The sequence below is a fragment of the Tenrec ecaudatus genome, chromosome 8, assembly GCF_050624435.1.
Source record: "Tenrec ecaudatus isolate mTenEca1 chromosome 8, mTenEca1.hap1, whole genome shotgun sequence".
Classification (NCBI taxonomy): domain Eukaryota; kingdom Metazoa; phylum Chordata; class Mammalia; order Afrosoricida; family Tenrecidae; genus Tenrec; species Tenrec ecaudatus.
Genome location: NC_134537.1, coordinates 39,211,831 through 39,233,469, shown reverse-complemented (window position 1 = coordinate 39,233,469; position 21,639 = coordinate 39,211,831). Strand labels below are relative to the sequence as shown.

The following is a 21,639-nucleotide window of genomic DNA, read 5'->3' as shown; positions in this document are numbered from 1 at the left end:
ATAAAATGTGTGTGTAACCGACATGCAAACAAAGGAAATTACTATCTTTTACAAGATCTCAAAGCAGAAAGAAATACTTAACCAGATTTTTTTTTTGGGGGGGGGGGTGTGGAATGGGAGAGGGGAGGTCCTGATAACAAAAATCTTGATCTGCATCTCCTAATACATATACGAGCATTACCAATTCCTTCATGACAGGGCTGTGTATGTTTCAAACATCCAAAGATGTTTTGATGACACTTAACATGACCTCCAAGTTTGGCAAATAAGTTTAAATATAAAACTACTAACAACTGGAACTAGGTGCCCAAGAATCTCCTGGAATTTAAAATTTCCTTTTCTCTTTTCTACACTATATCAAGAGCACACTAGGCTGGATCAAGAAGTCATTCTCCACCTCCAATTTTTTTTAGCCATTTCATCTCAACTTCTGATGAAATGGCTCTTTCTACTCGATCAACAAAAGATGGAGGAAGCTGTGATCTTACACACAACTCTAGTATAAAAGTTACGTAGCTCTCTCTTGAAAGTCGCTGGGCAGGTAGAAAGTCCCTGCACTAAGTGAGTGGTTTGAGCTATAGTTTACACATTACTGTTAATATAAGAAAGCATATGGCATGCAAGCAAATTTTAAAACTCACTGCCAAAGAGTCAGTTCTGACACATAGCAACTCTTTATTTAAGACAGTAGAGAAATGCCCCAGTGGATTTTAAGACTGTACCTCTTAACAGGAATAGAAAGTCTAACCTCCTTCCTGTAGAGTGGCCAGTGGTTTCGAACGGATGACCTTGCAGTTAGCACCCCAAAGCCTAACCACTGCACTATCCCCAAAGTTCCTTTTGGTAGACCTTATCATGCTCAGCGTTAATTTTCCTACAGTGCTAACAGTCAGACAAAACCACACTCCTGTACATGGTCCTCTAACAGTATTTACTCTACCCCCACTCACATATACAAGGCAGCTAGCTAGAACACAAAAATTTACAAATATTAAATAAGTACATTAGAAAGATGTGGGAAAACCACAAAATTATTGTACTTGAGCTGACTAAATTACATAAAAATCTATGTCTTATGGTAACAAGAAATAATGCTGTGACAGAAATATTCACTAGGCTCTTTTCCCTTGAAAAAGTCTGTATTTTAAAAATTGAGGAAATATATATTCTTTTCACTAGAAACAAAATAAACATATTTGTGTTTAAACACATTTATTCAAAAAGAGATGTAAAGCTGTTTATTCCTTAAAGGAGAAAATGACACTCTAAATGAGGGCAGATTAGGTAGTTCTTAGCAATGATGGTTTTAGTCATCACATCTCACAAGTCATTTGCAAGCGTTATGGAAGAAAAAAAACACAGAAAACTAATCATTGCTCTAGCTCCACCCACATGCCTGTTCTTAAGGGTATCCATGGCAGCAGTGATGCAGCAGGCCTACCTAACTCACCATGCCTACACGAGTATGCCTAACTCACCATGCCTACACGAGTATGAGAAAGGGGAGGCGGATAATGAAAAACTTTCACTCTGAAAGGTGTTTTAGTATTAACATGATAGAATTACATCAACTATATTGTCACTTTAAAAGCATATACAAAAACCACAAAGCTCCTTAAAGGTAAGGAAGAGAGAAAAGAGTGGGAACACTTTTGTTACAATGAAAATCAAGAATTTTGCTCTTCCCGCAGTAGCTATTGACTAAATATATATTCAATGAGTTGATTTCTAATAAAAGAACAAAGTAATTTAGCTCTTTCAAAAGTAACTACAAATAATGTTTTAAGCTTCCTAATTTGCAACCTACATCTTTTTCTATTTTTTGCCTTAACAGTTACATAATAAAGCTCTATAAAAATGTTAGGATAATGATTACATTTTTTTAGCAATAGTAACTCCTTTGCTAAATAAGGAAAGGCCCAAATTAAAAGAAAAGAAAAAGGATAAATCTAACCAGAAGGGGAGGGCAGAGAGAAAAGGTAGATCATTCCAAATAAAGTTACTATAATACCGGAAATAAAAACTAGAACGAAGTGAATAAAAGGTAAACCATAGGGGCAGAATCAACTCTAGACAAGCATTATACTAACTCATAGAGAAAATAAAATATACAGAAACAATCATTTAGATGGCTTTCGTGCGTCTGAGCATTCTTCAAGATCATTTCAATAAGACCGTTTATCTCAAGGTACAGAAAAGACTCAAACAGGGGACATGACCAAACAGTAAGTATGTCTTTATCCAATCAAAAACTCCTACTCATAAACTATAACTCTGGAAGAAACAAACTAAACTAATTTTCATCAACTTCCCACTTTTCCTCTTTTGAGAGAAATAAGTCATTATGGAGAATAACAACCTGCTGTCAGAATTTCAAGTTAATAAACATACAAAAAATCTAAATATTCACCTACCAATCACTATGTGGTATCATTAAGTAGTATCATTTAAAAAACTAGCTCATATTTTAAAAACCAAGATATAAATTCAAAATATAATTGTCCTGAATCCATTTTAAAAGCCAAACTTAAAGATTAGGTAAAGTATGCTATACTGAGCAAAATAAACTTCAAAACAAGTATTAAAGTACTGGAACTAAGTTTTATCATTTTAATCCAGATCAACATTTTTTCCAAAAGCAACAACACTAGCAAACCTTGACACTCTTTTGTTTTAAAATAAAAAATAAAATAATTATATTTGCAATAGATGAAAGAGAACACAATATGTTTTTTAAATGAGTTAAACTAGTAGGACAAAATACAATAGAGGGGAGAATTTTGAGAATATATATGTTAGATATAATTAATGCCTTACAAACCCTTTCTAGTAAAGAAAAGCTTTCAATTAATCTTAAAAAGAAATATGCATTCAACACATTATTTTGGCTATCTGAAACACATTTCAGAATGTTACCTTCCTTAAAAGATATATACTAAGAACTACATGGATTCAAATTTATCTTTTAAAATATATAAAAATTACACCTAACCTTTAAAATAAATCAATAAGCAAAAGGCCTCTAAGATTCTGTCACAACAATTAAATGTAGAAAGTATGTTGTAACTTACCTTTGTGGTTACAATGCACAGGCAGTCCATTACTCTACCATTACAATAAATATTTTATACATAAAGCAGTTTACTACAAAACTACTTCAAGTTGCCCAATTTTTAAAACATGCAATAAGAAAGGTAATGATGTTGTAAGATAAAACTGTAAATGAAAAGTTAAAACTGTGACAATATCTCTCCAGGATCCATTCTTAGAGGTAGCAATTTTTATACTCTCTGAAATACAAGAAACCAGAATGTATCGGGTGCTCTACAATCTTCTTTATGTAATCTGTAGCTGAAGAACTTGAAATTATCATACAAAACACATGTGGAAGATGTCAGGATTTATTCCACAAGAAACTGCTTCTTCAGCTGCTATTTTCAATAATCCCTCTTTCCAAGATATGAGGCTGACAAGGAGTCATCTGATGATGTTTCACAAAGGGGTTCCTCCGATATAAAATAAATCTGCTTTTCCTTGCCTGCTGCAGTTTGGATTTTAAAAACAACTATCATAAAAAAAATTTTAAACACTTAAAAAGGCAAGCAAAGATTTCTTCCACTAAACCATTTCAGGACTGCAGCTTGCAAAGTAATGACTTTCTCAAGCAGTGATGAATGGAAGATTCCAAGTGGTATTTGTGAGAAGGGGAGCAAGAAGGACAAAATGAAAGCATTTACTATATCATCTCTAAACTCTGCCTTTCCTCGCTACTAAAAATCATATAACCCCATCTTACCACGGAAGCCAGATTTTTAACCTTTACTTTCTAAACCCATCTCCTAATCACTTGCCCAAAAATATGCAAACACCACGATAAGACAGTTATAACACATGAGCCATTTCAAACTCAAGAAGACTTCATTTTTAGGCCAGAGGTAGCTTAACTCTGGGAATTTATGCTTGGTCCTGAAAAATCACTGAGGTTAAAGCTAGAAGGGGAAACAGAAATGGAACAACACTCGGATACAACTGGCATTCAGTGGCCTCCTTACATTTCAAGCCACACCTTTCCCTGTGCCTATGTATGTAGAGAAGGTACTGATCTACAATTCCAGTCCATAAAGCATCCTCACAGTCAACAGATACTACGAACAACCTCGAATGCAAACAACGGAACTGTTCCCACTTGCTTCTTATACCCAAATTCACCTCTAAGCATTTAAAATTTTCATAAACTGCTTCGGCAACTTCTCACGCCAAGTTCACTATGACTTCTCACGCCAAGTTCACTATGAGTTATGAGGAAAAGTTAATACATATGTAACACTTAGTACAGGACCTATAGCAATCATTCAGCTCATCGATATGTATGCGATAAGAGCCCTTGATTCAACGCAAGATAAGGTCCTTGGGGACTTGACTCTGATCAGAAACCTAAAGACAGCACTTAGAATAATGCAAACCCTGTTAAGTGTTCAATAAACAAACCCCCATACCGAGAGTGAGAGGGGGGAGGGAGCTTGGAGGTAGGAAAAAGTAAATTTCATCATGGAAGAATAAATTCTTTCACCCATACATCAGATACCCAGGAATTACAAACTTGATTAAAGACTGAATATTCAGTCATCTTAATTGAGTGCACACTCCTACATTGGAGATTTATGACCAAGAGGTATCTGTCTGTAAGATAATGATTTAGGGGAGGATAGAGAGGGATTTATCCTTAAGAAACACACTTGACATTGCTTTTATGGAACCCCCAAGGGAAGAATCCACCCTGTATAATATGGCTAACCATGTACTATTTTACTGAGTCTCTTTTCAGTCCTTGGTGACCCAAGCCCTATACTATAAGCTACATGGATTTTAGGGTTTATCTTCTCAATAAATCATATATTTATGATTTATCATAGCATATGATTTATCACAGTTATAATCTATATCATACAGCATATGATATAGGCTACATCAGAAGGATCTAAGTTGAGGAAGTGCTCTAAGCAAACTGGGATTTTTCTTAAAAACATCTGTTGCAGAAAGGAACTGATACATATTCCTTTGGAATTAAATCTATAACGCCCTAGTGAGAGGAGGACTGCTACCCAAAGATCATGGATTTGGAAGTCATGGGACTTTGGTTCAAATCTCTTGCTTTTGAGGCTGCCCAATAAGACACAACTTAAGACTACGGTATATTTGCCATTTGTGTATTTTTCAGCTTTTTATAATGTCTTAGTCCTGTAGACATAGTTCTGCCATAGTGAATTAGTGTTATTACATTCTGTGCCCTGTGTCTAACCCTCATTGTTTCCTTATATATGATTCAGTCATTTAAGTTTTTCAATATGTATAAATTAACATACCACATATTTTAATCTAAAAAGCATTCCTATGTGAATATACCCTTTATCTCAATAGTATTTTAAATTCTATACCATTGGCTAGATTAATGATGCTATTATCAGAATTATACAGTAAGTTACTTAAATTATCTCCCAAAAAGCTGATAACTTTGCCACTAAAGTTTAAGAGGTGATACAAGAAGCTCATTATCAGCAGCTAAGACCAGGTTAGGGACTGACTGTGGTATAGACCACAATTGTTTATGTGTGAGTTCAGGTTGAAGGTGAAGAAAAGTAAAACAAGTCCACCACAAGAACACAAATACCACCTTAAGTATATCCCACCTGAGTTTCAAGAACAGACCTGCTGCACTGAATATTAATGACAGAAGATATGATGAGCCATAGGAGGGCATGAAGAACATCATTCATGAAGAAAGCAAAAGGTCATTATAAAGACAAGAAAGAAAAAAAGTTCAAAGTGGATGTCAGAAGAGACTGAAACTTGCTCTTAATTACAGAGTACCTATGGGAAATGGAAGAAATGATGAAGTCAAAGAGCTGAGAGGAAATTTCAAAAGGCAGGGCAGTTCAAGAAGACAATAATATAATTAAATGTACAAAGATCTAGAGTTAGCACACCAAAAACTTAAACAACTAAAGAAAAAATTTATGACCTGAATTGCAATACTGAAAAGGTCTATGGGCACAATATTGAATGATTCAGGGAACATCAAAATAGGGACATAATATAGTCTCTTAGGGTAGGACTAATCAATATTCCACCCTTTCAAAGGGTAATATATGAGCAAAAACCAATGGTACTCAATGAAGAAGTCCAAGTTACACTGAAAGGATTAGCAAAAAACAAGGTTCCAGGAATTGATGGGATACCAACTGAAATGTTTTGAACAAGCTAATGAAACACCCGAAGCACTCACTGGTCTATCCAGGACATTTGGAAGACAGCTACCGAAGTGGAAGAGATCCATATTTGTACCCATTGCAAAGAAAGGTGACCCAACAAAATGTTCAAATTTCAGAGTATCATTAATATCACATACAAGTAAACTTTTGCTGAAGATCGTCCAGCAACAGTTACAACAGAGAGCTGTCAGGTTCAGGATGCATTCAAAAGATGACATGAACAGGAAATATCACTGTTGAAATTAGATCTTGCTGAAAGAGAATCTACCAGAAAGATGTTTACTTGTATTTTATTGACTATGCCAAGGAATTTGACTATGGGGATCATAACGAACTGGTAAGCCTTAAGAAGAAGGGTCATCCCAGAACATTTCAATGTGCGCATGGGGAATTTGTACATGGATTAACAGACATAAAATCAGGAAAGGTGTGGGTCAGATATATTACTCTCACCTTACTAATTTAATTTTATATATGCTGAGCAAGTATCACAGGAGCTGGATATGAAGAAAACTGAGGCATCGGGATTAGGGGAAGGATTATTAACCCCTGTGATATGCAATGACAACTTTGCTTGTTGAAAGTGAGCAGGACTTGAGGCACTTGTTCATGAAGATCAACGAATGTAGCCTTCTTCAGTATGGAAGACAACTCAATGTAAAATCAAAATCCTCACAATGGGGCCAATACATTACATCATGATAAATGGAGAAAAGATTAAAAGTTGTCAAAGAATTCTTCTTGCTTGAATCCACAGTCAATGTTCATGGAAGCAGCAGTCAAGAGATTAAATGGTGCACCGAATTAGGTAAATCTGCTGCACAAGGCCAAATGCTAAAGAGCAAGGAGGTACTTTGAGAACTAAGGAGCACCTGACCCAAGCCACTGAATTTTTTTTTTTTGCAACTGCATTTTCAATGGCCACATATGCCTGTGAAAATTGAATATTGAATAAGGAAGATGAAAAAAGAGCCGATGTGTTTGAATGTCAGTGCTGGTAAAGAATACTAAAAGTACCATGGACTGCCAGAAGAACACATATCTGTCTTGGAAGAAATGGAGCCAAAATGCTTCTTAAAAGCAAGCATAGTGGGTCTTCATTGTCTTATATACTTGACATGTGAGAAGACCAGTCCCTATAAAAGGTCATCATGCTTGGTAAAGTAGAGGGGCAGCCAAAAGGAGAAAGGCCCTGGACAAGATGGACCTACACAGAGGCTGCAGCAGTAAGCTTGCACATAAAAACAATTGTGAGGATGCACAGGGCCGGGTAATGTTTTGTTCCTTTAACAATGTTATAAATGAAACTTTGAGAGTCCTATTTTCATTTTACTTCAGAGCCACATGCACGTACTGAAAGAGCCACACATGGGTCTTGAGCTGCAGCTTGCCAACCCTTGGGCAAGAGCATGCGCTCTTGGAGGCATACCATAATCAGTTCAGGGCAGTTCGTGTGGACAATGCCTTGTACCGAGAGCCTCTTCAAAACCACAAACTGTATACCCATTTGTATATTTTTTAGTTATAATAAATGGGTAGTTTAAGCATAGGTGAGCTCCATGCGTTCTTTGAACAGTTCCAAGGAATCAACCAATTTGTAGGAAGGCAGTTAAGAATCAGTAGGAGCTGGCCTATTTGGCGATCTGAAGTACTGTGTCCTTTTACCATGTATTTTCTCACTTGCCTCAGGGTCACTGAGATCAGAGATGGGCCGCATGGGGAGTCAATGAAGAGAAGGGCCCAGTGGGCAAAAGTTAGAAGACCGGAGATCACCACGGTAACAGCAATTACCCCTAACCTAGATCCATAGGAGTAGAACTGAAGATGAGAAAGAGTTGTAAAAAGGTGATGTCTAGATTCACTTCCTGGTGGGAATTCAGGCTAATTGCAGTACAGGAGATCACTTTTACAGGGAGCCTTTCCAGTCAATAGGAGCCCTGGTGGTGTAGTGGTTATGCGTTGGGCTGTGATTCACATGGTCAGCAGTTTGAAACCACCGACTTATAGAGACTGGGCTTTATATCCTGTAAACAGTTGCATTGTCGAAACCCACATTGGGTCCACAGTGAGAGAGTATTGACTTGATGGCAGCAAGTTTGGTTCTTTTTTTTCCTAGCCAAAAAGAGCCCTGGTGGTGTAGTGGTTACACGTTGGACTGTCATTGGTAAGGTTAGCAATCTGATACCTTGTATTTTTAGAAGACACAAAGATTCATCCTCAGTTGATGGGAAAGGCATGTTAATAATAGAATGCCAGGTAATCAATACAAATAGAATGATAAAACTAGAAAAATCCAACATTTTAAAACATCTAGTTAAGGAATTGATCCAAGCAAGACTCACCAATAGAGGAATTAGTTAAAATTCAGTCAATGTAAGGGTCAAAAAGTCACACTGCATACATTTCAACTGCAATGAGAAAATCTTAATTTTATAGTGGAGGATCTGGAAGTGGCCATGTTAAGTAATCAATTTAGCACCACAAGTGTAACAATCTGATATTTTGTGCCTCATGATGTGATTGGTGGCAATGAGTTTGGTGTGGGTTTCATTTGTTTGTTTGATATGACTCAATACTACATAAAGTATATCACTATGAAATCTGCTTACCAGAAATGAATCTAGTCAACATCTATATCTTCCTGCTTCTTGAAATATAAACAGGGAAACAAAACGAAAACTTAAAACTGTAGAAATACAAAATGTGTGGCACTCAACAGTCATGGTCTCTTAAAAAATTCAATCTCAGAAAAAATGAGGTTATTCTACTAGGTTATAAGAAACTAAAGATTCTTTTTAAGATCTGTACCCTCCTCACCTATCTTTCTCCTCAAAATCTTCAAACTTGGCTTTGGCTCTGAGCTGTCCTAGCAAAGCCTTTTAAAGTGAATTTAACATCCTACCTTCACCTCATTTTCTCACTTCCTTACTTGGGGTTTACCTGTTAATCACAAAACCTATTAATATTACTACTTTTCATACCCAGAAATTCACAGTTCTGAAGGGCAAAGGAGTTGCTGTCCAGTAGAAATTGGAGGGCTTTCCCTTTGTCTCCCTGGACAGAAAATCTTGAGATGCATTTTATAGATGCCAGTTTCTCAGGGATATAGCACCAAAGATCCAGCAATCAATCACTCTTAGTGACAGGAAGCATTCTTGTATTGGTTCTTCTTCCTTCACTTGTTTATTGACCCTGTCCCACATTTCTGCTTTCCAAGAGCAAAATCCATAAACAAAATAATACTCTGATTTTGCTTTCAGGAAAACTCAAACAAAATAGAAACCTGACAATCAAAGGCAATTCATTAACTTTCATTGCATCCCATTTACCAAAATAAAATAAAAAATGTAAAAAAGATTAGTGTGAATTGAGAATAAAATGATACAACTGTTGCTAATTATTGTAGATGTGATAATGTTGTTAACACAAAGGAGAATGCCTTGACTAATATTCTTCGGAGACTTGTGCTAAATTTTTATAAAGGGTAAATCATCTGCAACTGAGTTTCAAATGGGCACCCCCCCAAAAAAATACATACAAGTACTGCATATAATTTCAGAAACTTACAGGGTGGTTAAAAAAAACAATGTCACAGAGTTTCTTCTGACTCAAGGAAACTGTTTAATCAGAGTAGAAATATGCTCCATAGAATTTTCAACAAGTCATTATTCAAAAGTAAACTGCTACAGCTAGTCTTTCCCCACTGCCCATCACCCGAAGACCCTCAAACTGGAAATGAACCTCTAACTTTCTGTTTAGGAAGTAGCCAGTGATGTTAACTGTTTAGTAACCAGAGATGTTAACCACCAAGGGATGCCATATAGTCTGGCAAATAGACCAAAATATATCTGACATTCATTGAAACCTGAGAGCCAGAACTTCCCAGGTCTGCCTGGTTTTTCTGGGTCTTACACATTTTCTGCCTTTAACCAGATACACTCTTAACATTTTCCTGCCTCTCTTTTTCATGGAAAATACTTGGAATTTCCTTCTCTGACAGGTTTTCACAAGCCTTATTATACATTTGAATAGTAAAAACAGTGATAAATATTATTAAGCCAAAATATAAAATGCTACAAAGACTATTACTTTATCTGAGCAATAAAGGTCAGTTTCCACCAAGTAGTAGCTTTATAGTGATCTGTGACTTTGTTTTTATCACCTTATCTCCAATGTGTCCTGAAATACTGGTGGCTCTGCATTCAAAGCATCTCCAATTCAGTCACTTAGCACCCTACCTCACCATCTCTTTGGATCAAGTCAATGTGCATCATTAATTGGGTCACGTTGAAATTGATTCTCAACTACTCTCTTTTTTCTATGTATTTTCTAAACAGCCTGAGTGATCTGGCTAAAGGTTAAGTCAAATAATGTAAATACCGATCCAAAACCCTGCGATAACTTCATGTGATCTTACCATGCTTTCTCTCTGACTTCTTCTCTTACTACTCTTTCTCCTACACACTGCTCTAGTTACACGGACCAGGAAGACGAGGCTTCAAAACCTTCATTGAAAATAGAGTTAAAAGATAACTGAGGTTTTAAAAAAACCTTGTTTGCATCCCTTCTAGACCTGGCTCACTACTTAATGTCTCGGAGCCTTTGTATTGACTATTTGAATGCTGGTTTGCTGTTTCCTATGGAGCTGCTTCAACTCCCAAATCACTGCGTGAGTGCTGTTGCTAGGTGCCAAAGAGAGCAGCTGTGATTCACAACAACTGTGCATTACAGTCCTGTACCATCCTCACAAGAGTGCTGTTTGAATTTGTTCCATCACCATAGCAATCCATCCTGTTGAGGGTCTTCTGCTTTTGTGCTGACCCTATACTTTACCCCTTTCTCAAGGGGCCAATCTCTCCTGATAACGCATCCACTGTATGAGATAAGAGTCTTGTCAAACGTCCCGCTCTAGAGCTCCCTGCCTTTACTTCTTCAAAGACAGATTTACCAGTATTCACTGTTCTGGCAGCTCACAGTATATTCAATATTCTTTGCCAACACCATCATTTGAAGGCACCAATTCTTCTCTAGTCTTTCTTCTACATTGTCCAGTGACCCCATATATAACAGAAGGAAACATTGCCCAGACCTGCACCATGCCCACAATTGTTCGTATGTCTCAGTCCATCTATGCCACCTATCTTGTCTAGGGTGATCCTCTTTTTCACTGACCCTCTGCTTTACCAAGCATGATGTCCTTTTCCAGGGTCTGGTCTCTCCTGATAGCATGTCCCAGGTACATGAGATGAAGTCTCACCATGCTTGCCCATAGGAGCATTCTGGCTTTATTCCTTCTAAGACAGATCTGTTAGTTCCCTAGGCAGCAGTCCATAGTACTTTCGATATTCTCACCTGTACCATAATTCAAATGCATTTACTTTTCTTCAGCCTTTCTTATTCCAACTTTCAAATACAAACAAGGCAACTGAAAATACCCTAACTTGAGTTAACTAATATCCTTGCTTTTCCAGACATTAAAGAAATCTTGTGCAGAAGATTCACCCAATGGAATGCAACATTTGGCCTCCTGACTGCTGCTTCCATAAGCACTGTTTGTGGATCCAAGCAAGACAAAAAGCTTGACAACCTCAATCTTTTCTCCATTTATCATGATGTTACATACTGGTTCAGTAATGGGGATCTGGGTTTTCTTTACATGAGTTATAATCCATACTGAAGGCTACCATCCTTGCAATCTGTTGTTTGTTTCTTGACTGCTGTTCCCTTGGATGTTGATTGTGGATCCACAGAAAACTAAATCCTTAACAACTTGAATCTTTTCTCTGCCTATGATAATGTTGCTTTATGATAATGTCCAATTGTGAGAATTTTTATTTTCTTTATATTGAGGTGTAAAAGGAGCCTGCGTAGTATACTGCATTATGCATTGACCTGCTAACTAGAAGGTTAGGGGTTCGAACCAACCAGTTGCTTTGTTGCAAAAAGACAATTTTTGCTCATTCTGGTAAAGATTTACAGCTTCAAAAACCAACCAGGGCTGTTTTGGTCTGACGTATAAGGTCTCTATGAGTCAAAATAGGTTCAATGGCAGTGAGTTTTTGATTTTCAGTAATTCTAACTGAAGGCTTTCCTAATCTATCCTGTCTTTGATATTTACCAGTAAGTGCTGTATATCTTTTAGCTTTCAAGCAAACTAGGTTGAAAACTACATATTGCAGGTTCTTAATGAGTCTTCCTCCAATCCCAGATTCTGCTTCATATATAGTCCAGCTTCTCAAATTTTTCTGCTCAACATACAGATTGCATAATTAAGGTAAGAGGCTATAACTCTGACACATTTTTCATGATTTTAAACCATGCAGTATTCCCTTGTTCTGTTCACACAACTGCCTCTTGACCCATGTATAGTTTCCACTGAGCACAGGTGAGTGTTCTGGATTTGCCATCCTTCAGAGACTATCATGTTTAAATTTGCTGATCCCTCCTTGAACTGCTCTACCCACCATAATCAATTATCAACCTATAACACAAAATATAATTTATCATTACTTTGCTGCCCAATTGCTAAAATGTAAACTTCAAGAAGGTAGGGATCGGGACTTCGGCAAGATGGTGACAGACTAACACATACCAGAGGGACTCCACAGAATTCAGCCCAGGAGAGTTGCTTAGAGGGAAATTCAACACTGGTGGAACACAGGAGGAACATCATAAACGTAAGTAGGCACAGACCCACGGGGTTTTGAGGGGCTGGGGTCTTTTGGCTTACCTCAGTGGAAGCCGGTTGGGGCTTGACCTTGGCCCCATCACTATCTGTGCCAGAGCCGGACCACTTGGAGCCTGTCTCAACACAGCCACAGTTTGCCGCCTCCGGGCAGGGACTAGACCCTTGCGTCTCTTCTCTGTCGCCCCCTCAGTCTTGGAGGGCTGCGCAGGGGCCTTTTCTCAACACAGCCACAGCATGCCTCTGCCGCCTCGGAGCAGGGACTAAACCCTTGCAGCTCCACTGGCGGGGATCTAGACACAACTACATTGCTGCTTTGTTTCCATCTCTTCACTATATCCCCCAGTCCGCCGCCCCCCACAGGTTCATCGAGGCTGCTTTTTAACTTTTTTTTCCTCCTCTTTGCCTCTTTCTTGGTCTCTCACACTCTACTGCTACCCTCTAGACCACTCGCCTTAGCCTAGGGCATTTAGGCCTGCGTCACACCCAGCTAGGTAAGCTCTACCCTGTGTAGCTAGGAAGGCTGGGAAAAGCCCTGCTGAGCCCCACCAGGGGATACTCTGCCCAACTTCTTACTGGGGAATTCCTGCCTGTGTGCCTGGGGGCGTAAGGCAATTCCACCAACACTCCTCAAGCTGAGGCAGGAACCTCTGCCCAACCTCTGCAACACCAAAGCAGGCAACCCTTTCTGGGTCACTCCACTGAGAGGGACGCCACAGGAGGATAAAGTGGTAGGTTAATTCCATAGTGAAATAAGCGATAGGCAGTTCGAAGAAGCACTGCTACAAGCCTCCCAGAGAGAGCCAGTGCCCTTCGACTCCCTGGAAAATGGCAACTGGCTCATCTAAAACAACACAACGCAAACAGCCATCAGCCCCAACAACCTCAACGAAAAAACAGGAGAAACAAAAGCCAATGCCAGATGTTGTCCTGAACATAATGACATGCACAGAGGAAGCAGACATTGAGCTGCCACAGAAAGAAATTTTCAGTATGCTACTTGGAGTCAGAGGATATGAGAGAAATAATAAAGAAAAAGGATGAAATGACAGAAGAGGCAAAAGTCATTAAATCAAAGAGAAGTACAGAAGCTTAGGGAGGAGATAACAAAGACATTAGCACACTCACAGACCTCGAGAAGCAACTGGAGGAATCAGAGAACCGCCAAGCAGACTTTAACAAACACAAACAAAAATCTAGTAAGATCATCAGAGAAGCTGTAGATAACTTAAAAGCTATGTCTGATGCTAGGAAGTGGAACAACATTAGAATCATTGGCTTACAGGAGGAAGACACAACAAAGAAGTCATCTGCAACAATAGTGAGAGAATTCTTGGAGGAAAGCTTGCCCAGCTTAGTGAATGAAAACCAGGCAACCATTTAGGAGGCTGCAAGAACACCAGCTAGACTGAATCCCAAGAAGTCACCAAGGCACATAATAGTTAAATTATCCAACTTTGGGGAAAAGGGGGGAAAAAAATCATGAGAGCATCTAGGGAAAAACAAGCAATCACATATAAAGGTTCCAAATAAGAATATGCTCAGACCTATCAGCAGAAACTATGAAGAAGAGGAGAGAGTGGAGTAACATATTCCAAAAATTGAAGGAAAACAATTCAAACCCAAGAATGCTCTACCCAGCCAAATTATTGATCAAGATAGATGGAGAAGAGCCTACCCAGACAAGGAAAAACTCTAACCCTCCCAAGGGGAGGGTATTGTTTGTGTCTCCACAGGGAAAGAGGGACCAGACTTCAACCCAATGCTCCAAGATGTGAATGCAACATGCCGGCGTGAAGCAGAGAACCAGTGGAGAAGTCTGGGTGGCTGGCCCCAACCCCAATTACTAAGGGGACATCTGCCCCTCCCCTCAGAAAAATTTATTTCAAAGGACAGCACTGAATCTACAGCTCCGGAAGAGGGACATATCTGATTGGAGCACACGGGAGTAGATGAAGGGGAAGGAGAGAGTGGAGCACATCATGGCCCACCATGATGACAACACCGGAGACACAGTGGGGGAATTGCACCCGATCGGATCCCGCCACACCGAGGCAAAACATTATGGGGGTGCAACAGACAGCAAGGGAATGGAGCGGCGAGGTCCCCAGGAAATACTGAAGGTGGACTTTGGGGCCAGAGCGTAATGCCCCAACACACTAGACTGGAAAACACTCCTAAAGGCCAACAAACAATCCTGGAACTAACTACAAGTTTTTCTTTTTTGTTGTGTTTTGTATTGTTTTGTTTGGGTCATTGGTTTGTTGTTTTGTTGTATATTGTTGCTTGGTTGTGCTCTGTCTTGTTTTTGTGCATGTTATTATCTCTGCAGGTCTGTGTAAATAAGATAGGCTGGATGAACAATTGCAGGAGAAAACAACAGGACCAATAGTTCCGTGGGGACATGGGAGACGGGGAGGTGGGGGGAAAGGTAGTGGTGTTAATAAACCCAGGGACAAGGGAACAACAAGCGATCCAAATCAGTGGTGAGGAGGGTGTGGGAGGCCTGGTTGGGCATGATCAAGGGTAATGTAACGAAAAGGAATGGCTGAAATTCTGGTGGGGACTGAGCATGATAGTGGGACAGGAGGGAAGTCAAAGGAAACAAAGGAACGAGCTGGAAGGCAGAGGACATTTATAGAGGTCTAGATAAAGACATGTACATATGCAGACATATTTATACACAAGAATGGGGAAATAGATCTATGTGCATATATTTTAAAGGTTAGTATTAAGGTAGCAGAGGGGCATTGGACCTCCACTCAAGTACTCCCTCAATGCAAGAACACTTTCTTCTATTAAATTGGCATTCTATGATGCTTACCTTACCGACACAACCGCTGAAGACAGAGTGGGTGAACAACTAAATGTGGTGAAGAAACCTGATGGTGCCCGGCTATCAAAAGATATAGCGTCTGGGGTCTTAAAGGCTTGAAGGTAAACAAGCAGCCATCTAGCTCAGAAGCAATAAAGCCCACATGGAAGAAGCACACCGGCCTGTGAGATCACAAGGTGTCAAGGGATCAGGTATCAGGCATCATCAGAACAAGAAATCTTACCATAGTGAAGGAGCAGGGGAGTGCATAGTGGAGACCACTGGACATCCCCTTACAGAAGGGTTTGGGGAGGAGACGAGACAGTCAGGGTGCGATGTAGCAACGATGAAAAATACAACATTCCTCTATTTCCTAAATGCTTCCTCCCCTCCTCCCACTGTCATGATCTGAATCCTACCTTGCAAGTCTGACTAGACTAGAGGATGTACACTGGTACAGATGCGAACTGGAAACACAAGGAAGCCAGGGCGGATGATCCCCTCAGGACCAGTGGTGTGAGTGGCGATACTGGGAGGGCATAGGGAGGGTGCGTATGAAAGGGGGAACCTATTTCAAGGATCTACATGTTACCTCCTCCCTGGGGGACATACAACATAAAAGTGGGGGGAGACGTGAGACAGAGCAAGATATGACAAAATAATAATTTATAAATAAATTATCATGAGGGAGGGGAGAAGGGTTGGGAGGGGAAAAAATGAGGACCTGATGCCAGGGGCTTGGGTGGAGAGCAAAAGTTTTGAGAATGATGAGGGCAACGAATGTACAAATGTGCTTTACACAATTGATGTGTGTACAGATTTTGATAGTTGTATGAGCCTCTAATAAAATGATTTTTTTTAAATGAACTGATACCAAGGGCTCAAGTAGAAAACAAATGTTTTGAGAATGATGATGGCAACAAATGTACAAATGTGCTTGATACATGGATGTATATATAGATTTTGATAAGAGTTGTCCGAGTACCCAATAAAATGATTGGGGAAAAAAAGAAGGCAGGGATCTTTGCTACATTCCCTTATCTGCCTGAAACACCTTGTTCAATGAAGCATACAAAATTGGTGCTCATGATGGTGCCCTGCTATCAAAAGAGATAGTGACTGGGGTCTTAAAGGCTTGAAGATAAACAAGCGGCCTTCTAGCTCAGAAGCAACAAAGCCTACGTGGAAGAACACACCAGCCTGTGTGATCGAATAGTCCCGAAGGGATCAGTTATCAGGCATCAAAGAACAAAAAAATCATATCATTGACTGCACACCTCCATGATAGGATCGCTGAAGACAAACGGGTGCATAAGCAAATGTGGTGAAGAAGCTGATGGTGCCCGGCTATCAAAAGAGATAGTATCTGGGGTCTTAAAGGCTTGAAGGTGAACAAGCGGCCATCTAGCTCAGAAGCAAAAAAGCCCACATGGAAGAAGCACACTGGCCAGTGCGATCACGAGGTGCCAAAGGGACCAGGTATAAGGCATCATGCAAAAAATATATATATGTGTGTGTGTGTATATGTATATATGTGTGAGTATATGCATGTGTATGTGTGTGTGTGTGTGTATATATATATATACCATATTGAATGAAGGGGGATAGTGCAGAGTGGAGACCCAAGGCCCAAGTGTCACCAATTGGAGATCCCCTCATAGAGGGGTTTAGGAGAGGAGATAGGTTAATTAGGGTGCGAGGTAGTACTGATGAAGAACACAGCTTTCCCCCAGATCCTGGATGCTTCTTCCCCCCAACTACCATGATCCAAATTCTACCTTGCAGGGCTGGATAGGGCAGAGGTTGTACAGTGGTGCATATGGGGGCTGGAGGCACAGGGAATTCAGGGTGGATGATACCTTCAGGACCAAGGGTGTGAAGGGTGATGCGGGGAGAGTGGAGGGTGAGTGGGTTGGAAAGGGGGAACTGATTACAGGGATCCGCATGTGACCTCCTCTCTGGGAGATGGACGGCAGAGAAGGCGGGGAAGGGAAACTCCGGATAGGGCAAGATATGACAAAATAACGATGTATAAATTACCAAGGGCACATGAGGGAGGGGGGAGCGGAGGGAGGGGGGAAAAAAAAGAGGACCTGATGCAAAGGGCTTAAGTGGAGAGCAAATGCTTTGAGAATGATTGGGGCAGGGAATGTATGGATGTGCTTTATACAATTGATGTATGTATATGTATGGATTGTGATAAGAGTTGTATGAGTCCCTAATAAAATGTAAAAAAAGAAAAGAGGAGAGAGAAAAAAAGAAAATGATTAGGGAAAAGAATGTATGGATGTTCTTTATACAATTGATGTATGTGTATGTGTAGATTGTGATAAGAGTTGTATGAGCCCCTAATACAATGTAAAAAAAAGAAAAGAAAATGATTAGGGCAAAGAATGTACATATGTGCTTTATACAATTGATGTATGTATATGTATGGACTGTGATAAGAGTTGTATGAGCCCCTAATAAGATGTTTTTAAAAAATTGGTGCTCAACACCTATTTGGTGTATAAATGAATAAAATTAAATGAAGTGTTAAAAATAAGCAAGCATAGGAAAAGGGAAGGAATCGTTTCTGCAGAAGGAAGGTTGTGTAGGACTCCTGTGGTGAGAGGAAAACCTTGACCCAGGAGGAAAGAATTCTAAGAAACACAAGTGCAGAAAGGGCAATGGCCAAACAATGAAGGAGATCTGAGTCTCTGTAAGGAGTTCCAACTTCATTTTGAGGAATAAAAGCCACTAAAACGTAATGGCATGGTCTGCATTTCAGAGAGATAAACTTCTAAGCAATGTGGTATAAATTTAAGAGGTAAGAGTATGTGCAAACAGGCAAAATAATGAAATTATTACAATAATCTAGACTACTAAAATGAGGATAGCTTAGAAAGTGGTAATAATGATGATAAACTAAATGTCGCTACATGTCAAATTATGAAAATGACAGTAAATACTATAAAAGTGAATGCTGAAAAGCAACATTTTAAAAGGTTCTGAAAATAATACAACAGAATGTCTTTATGATCTTGGAGCTGGAAAACATTTCAAAGGGCACAAATAGCATTAATTATACATTGGCCTATATTAAATTTTAACATTGCTGATTATTAAAAGGTATCATTACACACTAAAAAGAGGGGAAAAAGGCAATCTACTGCCAAGTTGATTCTGACTCTTTATAGAGCTTCTAAAGGTGTATATCTTTATGGAAGTAGATAACCCAATCTTTCTCCTGTGGAGGGGCTGGTAGGTTTGAACAGCCAATTGTGGTTAGCTGTCCAATGCTTATGCAAACCTCGTAGAAGAAAATATTTAGAATAAACATATGAAACAAAGGATCCAAAATCATATAGAAAATTCCTACAAATCAGTAAGAAAAAAGACCAATAACTCAACAGAAAAATGGACAAGAAACTTGGATACATCACAAGAGATAGTAAAATGAACAATAAATTTATGAAACGGTACCACTAATTGTTAACATTGTTACTAGTAAGGAGAAATTGAATGTAATAATATTAAGTACCAATATCCACAGACTACTACGGCTAAATTTAGTAAACAGATTAACAAAGACAAATGTTGACAATGGTGTGTAGCAACTGAAATTCACAATATTGATAGTAGTAATGAAAACAGACACAATCACTTTGCAAAAAACTATTGGTATTAACTGAAAAGATTAATCATATGCAAGCCAAATTATCTTTACACAACAAAAATGCACATACAAGTGACCAAAGACATAATGGGCACTTCTATTATACAATTGTTTTGAAAATGCAAATTTGCTCCAGTATGAGAGATATATGAGGGTAAGTCAAAAGGTGTTAGTACTGGGGTACCAGTTTACGCATTCATGAGTGTTTAAACATGATGCTGCAGACAAGTTCTCTCAGTAATATATTTGTCTAAGTCTTATTAGGGTCCCTTCAAAAAAATACAATTTTGAAGTCAGAGCTTATTATCAATGTTTTAACAAAACTCAATTCAAGGAAGCACCTTTCCAAATCACTGAAGCTATGCTGTCCCATATAAATTAAAATTTTCGAAAGCATCAAAGACCTCAAAGATGAACCAAGAGAAAGAAGACTATCAACCTTAGTAAATGAAGAAAACAATAGCTGAAGTCCAAAACTGGCCACAAGACTGTTGATGTGATAGCTACTGAAGTTGGACTCTCGCATGGTTCAACATTTCCAACTGAAGTAAGCATAAAAGCCTCAACAAGCTTTCTGCTCCATGGGATCCAAAAGCATGGCATGAAAATCAGCTGGCTCAAAGTTAAGACAATTTTCAAGAAAAAGTCATAACTGCGACAAGTCTTAAGAGTCATACTAGTCATCCAATCAAAACAATGGCTTCCCAACTGGCCAATTTGGTGGGACGGTTAAACATAAGCCAGAGAAGTCAGTTCAGAGGTTATGGTGACTATCTGAGGGAATCCCAAAGATACACGCTTGATCTATTTTTCAAAGTGCACAGATGATCAGAGGAGCTGATCAGGGGAAGCCGTTTTAAGAAAACGGAACCTGTGTTGATGAAAAAAATGCAGGAAGAGTTGTGGCATAATATTTCCCATCACAACGATACACCTGCTCCTTCTTCCAGAGTAGAAAAGTTGATGCAACACAATTTCCAGAAGGAAACCTAACACCAACCATGTTTTCCTTTGATCTTGTCTCTCCAGACTTCTGTATTCACTAAATGCAAGAACTTGGAAAAGGAACACTATTTGATTCCCTGAAGAATGCCAAAACTGAAGAGTACAGAATTGTTCAGATAAGGGTTAGAGAATGGGAAACTCTGCCTAAAGAAGAGTACAAATGGAGCCTATGAAGAAAAAAATAACAGCTTTGTATTTTAATGTTTTTAAGTGAAACTGTCAATAATTTTGTAGCAATTATTTTTTCCTTATTTCTCTTTAAAAAATCACAGAACGTTTGATAATCTCTGATATTCTCTGCTGTAAAATTATTTTAACTCCACATTACTTAAATCTGCTGCACAAGATCTCTTTGAAGTGTTGAAAAGCAAAGAGGTTTCTTTGAGGACTAAGGTGAGCTTGTATTTTCTATTGCTTCATATGCATGTTTGGTAAAGTAGAGGGGCAGCAAAGGAGAGGCACTCTCAAGGTGATGGACTGACATCATGCCTACAACAATGGACTTAGTCACAGGAACAATTGTGAGGATGGCACAGGATCGGCAGGATTTTGTTCTGCTGTGCCTAAGGTCTCTGGGCCGGAACCAACTAGACAGCACTTAACAACAACATACCCAAATGAAAGTTGAGCACTGAATAAGTAAGACTGAAGAAGAACCCATGCATTTGAATTATGGTGCTGGTGAACAATATTGAAACTACCATAGACTGCCAAGAGACCAAACACATCTGGCTTGGAGGAAGTATGGCCAGAATGCTACTTTAAGCATTGGCAAGACTTCAGCTAACGTACTTTGGACATGTCGCCAAGAGACTAGCGCCTGGAAAACAGTCTCACGCTTGTTGTAAAGTAGAGGGGCAGGAAAAAGAGGAAGACTTTTGACAAGCTAGACTGCCACAGTGGCTGCAACAAGGGAATCAAGCACAGCAACAATTATGAGAGCAACGTTTCATTCTGTGGTGCATAGCATATCTGCAAGTCAGAAATCACTTGAAAGCACCTACAAGAGAAAACTGAACTATCTCGTTACCAAATTGATCATCTGATTGCTACCTACTACCACTTATCTATCCTTAATTACTCAGCAACAGATTAAAGTTTTGAGGCACTGTCTAGTTAATGAAAGTACTAAATAGAAGGGACTATAAAAATCAAATTCAAACGACTTTCCAATGGCTCTCAAGCACAATCTTTTTTACAAAATGCT

General features: G+C 39.1%; 1 protein-coding gene across 5 annotated transcripts in view; it reads right to left on the bottom strand.

Moving 5' to 3' along the window:
* DLG1 (discs large MAGUK scaffold protein 1) overlaps positions 1-21,639 on the bottom strand; it is a 235,722-nt gene that overhangs the window by 183,671 nt on the left and 30,412 nt on the right. The window lies entirely within an intron of this gene.